The following is a 7,749-nucleotide window of genomic DNA, read 5'->3' as shown; positions in this document are numbered from 1 at the left end:
GCCTTGCTCAAGGGTCTCACCTCAGTCGTGGTATTGAGGGTGGAGAGAGTGTTGGTTATTCACTCCCCCCACCTACAATCCCTGCTGGACCTGAGACTCGAACCCACGACCTTCGGGTTACAAGTCCAACTCTCTATCCATTAGGCCATGACTGCCCCCTTATAGTTTGTTGAGAATCAGAGGAAAAGAAAACGTATTGGAGAGCGGGGACGAAAGTAACAAAGCGATTTTCTCAGAGCCCTGACTACATTTGCTTTCCAAGCTATGACAGCACATTCAGCACGCAACCCTTGATAGAGCTGAGAAATATCACGTGATTTCATCATTGTTTCCCGTGGTTAGGTCCAGAAAGCAGTTTTCGAGTACAATAAGTAAATTATGGAAGCTGTATTTTTTTCAAATTAATTGTGTTGTGTTTCTCGTTTCATGTGTCACAGTAATGATCAGTCTTCAGGTTATTTAGAGCTCTAACACATCCTGAAGTTTGCCTTTTCAGAGTTTTTCAGTATAGAAGTACATCGGTTTTAAATGTCAGGAGTTCCTGTCGGGACGAAAGTAACACTTGTTACTTTTGTCCCCTTACAGTGACAACAAGTGTTTCTTTTGTCACGCTGCATGCTAATGTGGTGACTTTCTGTGTCTTGCATCATTTATTAAAATGTTGTTTATGTCGTATTATACCAAAAGAATATGCCAAAAGTGAGGGTCTGTCACGTTTCTGTTGTGTTTTGCTATGTCTTCCTTTGACCTAGTTTTCCTTAGTTGCCCTGATTAGTTAATTAGTTCCACATCTGTTTCTGTTCCTCCCTGATTACGTTTAGTATTTAAAGCCTGTGTTCTCCCCTGGTCCTTTGTCTGCTATTAGATTTGATCTATGTGTTTTGCTACCCCTCGCTCCTGGATTACCTCTGTTGCTTGTTTGACTTTTCATTAAAATACTCTATTTTTGATTATTCTCCTTCGTTGTGCGCTTTACTAGCACTACACGTAACAGGGTCAGAGAGACAGACAGAGGTCAGATTCAGCCAGATGTTCATGAGAGGGCGTTTCTGGACATAGGCCTATTTGTCAGGAACATCAGTCTCAGGGCAGCTGCTATGTCACATTTATGTCATATTTAGGTTTTAGCCATACCTTAGCTTTTCCACCTCCACCTATGAATTTGCAGTGTTTCCAGATGTTTTTATGTACATTTTGAATTTATGCATACAAACAACTGGATGGAAACATGAATAAGCCTACTGTTACATTATGTTGAGAATTTATATTATGCTAATTTAATTTAATTTTCATTTTGTTCATTCTATTAAAAATGTTTTATAAAAATAAATTGAATAAATAAATATTTTAAACAATTCAAGTTTGTACAGTCTGGTACAAACTTAAATTTAAAATTAAAATGTAATTTAATATTTTTTGCAAAGATAAAGGACAAAATATGTTTGCAGTTACATATTAACAAGGTCATAGTCATGTATATTTAATAAAAACAAGAGTAATACAAAAAAATATAGCTTGCATTGTTGTGTTGACGGGGTCGAATGTGCAACTTATGTTCACAGTGAAATTATACTGAAGTCTTTCTACATTTGTACAAAATACCACCTGGTATTGATAGACCACACTTCTGAGTTATAGACCACAGCAAAAAATATATCTCTGTCTACAACATTATCTTTTTAAATTATGTTTTTCTGAAAAATGGTACTTTCGTCCCCGCTCTCCCTACTCGGTTACTTACGTAACCTTGGTACTCTTCCCAAAATGTGTGGCCTGATGTTCTCATGTTTTCTTACTTTCTCGGACAGGTGCTTCATATCTCTCACTCCCGCCACTGTCCATGCTGGATCTGCCCCAGTTGCTTTAAACAGCAAGCACGGGAAACAAAATAAGGCATTAGCCTTTTTGGTGTACCAACGGGAAGAGTAGCTTCGCATGTACTTCTACCCTTTTTTGCTTGTCTGCTGTCTGATTAAGAGGTCAGGCTGATCTGGACTTTCAGTTTTTCTGCCAAAGTTCTCCTCTCAAACGAACATTGGAGTAGAGATTGTACAGAGTTAGGTTCGTGTCCGGAATTACTAACACCTGAGTCCTCCATTGTCACGGAATTGAAAATTGCACCACTACAGACCAGCCTTGATTTTAGCAGCTTGGGGCGACAGAAAAATCGCCCATTTCAGTTAAGATTTGAGGATGCTGATTGGCTAAATTTTGTGTCACATCTTGAATATATTTATATCTTGAATCAGCATTTGACTAAATTCTACAAAGACCCACCTCCTGTGGGGCGATTTATCGATCGCCCCTCAGCTGAAATTGAGACGTGCTGACAGGCAGAGAGGTCATATGGTGATGGTGAAAACATATATTTTTCACAAAAGATTTTCTCATATATCACATCATACAAATATAAATTTAAATAATTTATATAATTATTATTATGTGTGTGTGGTTCAGGGAGGGCGGCGCCCTAGCGCCTTCTATTGGCCAGCCTATTGGCAATATCCCTAACTGCATTGTTCTAAACAAACACTGTAAAACCTCAAATACTGAATCTTGCCATTGTTCAGATTTACCATTCAATAGGCTAATGACTGCAGCCATTGAGCCAACAGAGTTCTTGCTGGCTTAACTTCTTTGATCCATTGTAGAGCTGGTTTGATATCTACTAACTCAGTAGTGTATACTGACACATGATCTGATCATCTTTTTGCAATATTTATTTTACAGGTAGGAATATTTAGCCTACTGTTGCTGCTGTTCTACCAGACTTTGGCTTCTTTGACCAATCTGTAAATACCTGAAATAATACTCTTGAATTATATATTGCTGAGCTACTATTTCAGTTGGCATGTTCATTTCCATTTTATTACTTTGCGTATCTGTAAATCTGTCAGTGGCACAGAGAACATCCAAGGGGGGATTGCTAGTATAGCAACAGAAGGGGCTGCCCTTCAGAGATGGCAGAGCTGTTGCTCTAATTACCATTGCCCATTCTGTGGACCAAAATTATTCAAAACCCACCACAGAACTTCATGTGGAGAATCATATCTCCAACCACTTATATTTGGCAGTACAGCAATGAAGACAAGTTGGCATTGATTGTTTTTTGTTGAAAACATGAAGAAAATGCTTCTTTCATTAGCCTATGTCATAAGTCCTACACTGAAATAAGTTATCTTATCAGTAATATACAACCCCAATTCAAGAAAAGTTCAAGAATCGAGAATCTGTGATTTTGTTAATTCTCTTTAACTTTTATTTAACTGACAAAAGTACAAAGAAAAGATTGCCAAAGATTTCACTAACCAAATGAAATGTATTTTGTAAATAAAAACTAATTTTGATTTTGTTGGCTGCAACACACTCCAAAAAATTTGGGACAGAGGCAAAATAAAAGTGAAAAGGTTATAGAATATCCAAATTAAACTGTTTTGAAACAGTTCACAGTATAAGCAGATGAATGGGTAATAAGGGAGGGTATCAAAGGAGCATCTCAGTCTTTGCCAGCAGAGCTGGGTCATGGCTTTGTGATTTTGGCATCACTTTGTGCCAAGTTTCACGAGAGAAGTGTCAAACAAGTCAAAAATCTAATTTCTCAATACAAAACTGCAAAGACTTGATGTCTTTCACAACTATACCATACGTAATATTGTGAAAAGATTCAGGGAATCCAAATAAATCTCAGTCTGTGTAGGGCAAGGAAGGAAACCTCATTTGAATGTGCTTGGCCTTTGAGCCTTCAGATGGCATTGCATAAGAAACCGTCATGCTTCAGTGTTAAATATAGCCACATGGGCTCAAAAGTACTTCGGAAAACCATTGTCACTTAATACAGTCTGCCGCTGCATCAATAAATGCAACTTGTATCTCTGTTACTCAAGGAGATACATACATTCTATGCAGTGTCGTGGGGTTCTCTGGGCCAGAGCTCATCTCAGACAGTCAAAAAGACAGTGAAAATGTGTGCTGTGGTCAGATGAGTCCACATTTCAACCTGTTTCTGGGTAAAAAAGGATGTTGAGTTCTCAGTCCCAAAAACCTAAGGGACCTTTCAGACTTGCATCAGCGACAGATTCAAAAGCAAACATCTGTCATGGTATGGGTGACTGGGATATGTGCTAAGGTACCATTGACATGGAGGCATATATTGGGATTGTACAGAGACATAAATTGCCATCAAGATGACGTCTTTCATGGGAAGTGCATGGTTATTAGATCAAGACAATACCAGGTCTCATTCTGTATGTACAAAAGCGTGGTCGCTACAAACTAGGTTTCTTTTCTATATTCTATTCTAAAAAAAAAAAACCTTGCTACATGTAACTGCTAACCGAGACTTGTCATAGCACTTGCATGTTGTCACTCTTTTGTTGGTTTTGATTGCTTCTATTATCCTCATTTGTAAGTCGCTTTGGATAAAAGCGTCTGCTAAATGACTAAATACCACAATGCCACTTTCTTTAAATTTTATATCTTTATTTACTTTAAAATTAAAATATTTATATTTTGTTTTCATGTTCAGATGGGACACCAGCACCCACAGCCTCAGATGAGACACCTGCATCCGTGGCTAGGTTGATGCATGCAGAAGGGGAAATAAAAGACTTCTGGCATTGGGAATGCCCGACGGATTTGGTAAATGTCCTTTTGACAGTATTCAGTTGACCTGTTGATTGTCATGATTTCACTAACACTTGTTCGTACTCCACAACATTACTATCAATTGTGGGGTCAGGGACGTTGTGGAGAGTGCTGATATGTATTTTTAATTTTCCAGCATGACTATGTGTTAGATTGCACAAAGCCATCGGTTCTGACGGCACAGCAGTCTTATAAAAAAAGAGCAGACTCTGTTGACCTGGTAACCAAATGCAAACTAGTCAACAGTAAGTAACAGTCATATGGTTCCATTATTGTTTAAGCTTTGTTTATCTGTGCTAACATTGTTCTTCTGCTAGGTTGCAAACTATTGCCTTTCATTAATATGCTAACCTTGCTGGACAGAAGGTATGCTATGATTTTGTTTACAAATATGCGAATGCATAGGTTGTTCAGTAAGTTATCCTGTACCATATCCATCCTAAATAGATTAGATGTCCTTGCTGAGTCCACTCCCTTTTGAGTCACTACCAGTAAGTGATTATTGCTTCATATGATTTAATTTTGAGGAACAGAGATGTGTTTGTACTCTACACTGTTGTTGTGGGTAGATTGACCAGTACTGTATAATCAACTTTGGGTAGATTACTTACAAATTGTAGTCTGTTACTGTTTCCAAATTACATGACAAAAAATGTAGTCAGTAATGTAATCCATTACATTACACATTTTAGGTAATATAATCAAACTACTTTTTGTTTACTTTTGACCTAACTTGTTCATCTCATTGATTTACATGGAATAATCTTGTAGCATGATATAAAAATACACAGAGAAAGAAAATATATTCCATTCACTGTAATTAACAACATAAAATGCATTAAACATTACTTTATGTCAAGGTTTCCCAAACTGGGGTATGTAAAGGAACTGAAGGGGATTTGTGAGTTTAATGAAAAGCTAATAATTAATTAAATTATAAAAATGTAAAATTAAAATAAATCATTTAAAAACAAACAAACAAAAAACAAACATTATTTGTACCTACATGTGACCATTAACCAACGTCATACCATAAATGTGGTTCTTAATTATCAGGAGTACTTCAAGTAAATATATTAGATAAAAAAGGTTCAGGTGACAAAAAGTTCAGGCTACATCACTCTGTTCAATGACAGGAGATCACCAAGATTTGCACGTGTGTATTCCTGCTAGAATTTTTTACAATTTCTAAATAATGGCACAAATATTCCATGTGAGTTACTTGTTTTTCCTCTGACAATATAAAAATTGTTTAAAAAAAAATGAATGACACTATGAAGCGAGGAGGTTTCACATGCACTCTTGCATTAACTGTGTGTTCTGCAGCCATTGATGGCACTTTTCAGTATGGCTACAATATTTAAATCATTACTGCACCCACAGCTTATGTGCAGAAGTTCATTAATGAGACCTGTGTGAAGAGATGGGGTACAGCTCTTGAGTCCAGTCAGGTGACACTGATATGGACCTTTATTGTCTCCATTTACTCCCTCGGAGGACTTCTGGGATCCCTGCTTGCTGGCCCAATGGCTATTAAGTGCGGACGTTAAGGTGCACTGCTTGCTAAACAACTGCTTCCTTTTTCTGAGCTCAATCCTGGCTCTGTGCAGTCGCTCCGCTGGCTCTTTTGAGATGATCATCCTTGCTCGTATGCTGGTGGGGGTCAATGCTGGGGTTAGCATGAACGTCCAGCCCATGTACTTCGGAGAGAGTGCACCTAAGAACATGAGAGGTGCTGTTGCCTTTTCTTCTGCTGTTTTCACTGCTCTAGGGATCTTGATGGGCCAGGTAACTGGTTTGACTGAAGTTTTGGGGAGCGAATCTCTCTGGCCTTATCTGCTGGCGAGCAATGCTCTCCCCGGCCTAGTGCAGCTGGTCACCTTGCCCTGGTTTCCAGAAAGCCCGCGTTATCTGCTCATCGACCGAGGAGACCGAGAGGCGTGCGGTCAAGCCCTGAAACGTCTCCGAGCATGCAGCGTTTTTACTGATGAGATGGAAGAGATTCTCCAGAAGCGCGCAGAAGCAGGCGAAGCCCGTGCCAAAACGCTGTGGGAGCTGTTCAGTGACAGAAGCCTTCGCAGGCAGCTCTGCACCGTAATGGTGGCCAGCAGTGCCATGATGCTGTGTGGAAATGATTCCATTTACTTCTACGCCTCCTATATCTTTCAAGAAGCCGGTATTCCAACGGACAGGATTCAGTATGTCACGATTGGCACAGGTGCCTGCGAGTTCACATCTGCTCTGGTGTGTAATCTCCTGATTGAGCGCGTTGGCCGTAGGTTGCTCCTCGCAGGCGGGTATCCGCTCATGGCTTGCTGGGCGGTGGTCTTCACTGTCGCTCTTTCGCTGGAGGGCAAAGTGGCTGGCATGCCCTATCTGAGTATGGTCTGCATGTTCGCCTACATCTTGAGCTTTGGCATGGGTCCCGCAGGGGTCACCGGGATCCTCCCCGCCGAGCTCTTTGACCAAATGACACGTCCCGCAGCTTACATGGTTGCCGGTTCCATGATGTGGCTTAACCTCTTCCTCATAGGAATGGCGTTTACGTTCATAGTTAACGGCCTAGGACAGTTCTGCTTCATCCCCTTCTGTGGATTTTGTGTGACGGCATGTCTTTTCGTCAGTTTCACTTTGCCTGAAACCAAAGGAAGGACTCTAGCGGAGATCACTGAGGAGTTTGAGAAGCAGAATAAGAAAGGCACAGCTAATGGGCTTCCTAAATGCGGGCAGCAATCTCAAAGTCTGACTGATCCATCAGAATTCCTAGAAACTGAGAAGATCTGAGAGATATGAAGCCATATGAAACCAGCAGGAATACCCCATGAAAAAAAAAAGCTTTTCTGAAGTCACGCACTTTGAGCTGCATCTGATTTAAAAATGCTGCATGTTGCAAATGTTATTTTTTTTGTTCGTTTGTTTTGTTTTTTTATTCATTATTTATTAATTATATTCATTTAACTTTTATTATGTATTCTTATTTATCATCTTTCTTTTCCCATTTCCTCCTTCCCATATGGTTGTTGAAATGCAGCTAGAAAATATAACACTAGTATGTGCAATTGTGGGAAAAAACAAACAAAAAAACAGGAGCATGTTGGGAAATTG

General features: G+C 39.5%; 1 pseudogene across 1 annotated transcript; it reads left to right on the top strand.

Annotated features, from left to right (window-relative positions):
- Nucleotides 1-5,918: 5,918 nt before the first annotated feature.
- LOC306852279 (solute carrier family 2, facilitated glucose transporter member 11-like) lies at nucleotides 5,919-7,428 on the top strand (annotated as a pseudogene). Its single transcript has one exon. The product of its transcript is annotated as a solute carrier family 2, facilitated glucose transporter member 11-like (transcript).
- Nucleotides 7,429-7,749: the final 321 nt, after the last annotated feature.

The sequence above is a fragment of the Barbus barbus genome (genome assembly GCF_936440315.1).
Source record: "Barbus barbus genome assembly, chromosome: 32".
Lineage (NCBI taxonomy): Eukaryota > Metazoa > Chordata > Actinopteri > Cypriniformes > Cyprinidae > Barbus > Barbus barbus.
Note: the sequence above shows the minus strand (reverse complement) of the source record. Positions and strands in the feature narration are given on the sequence as shown.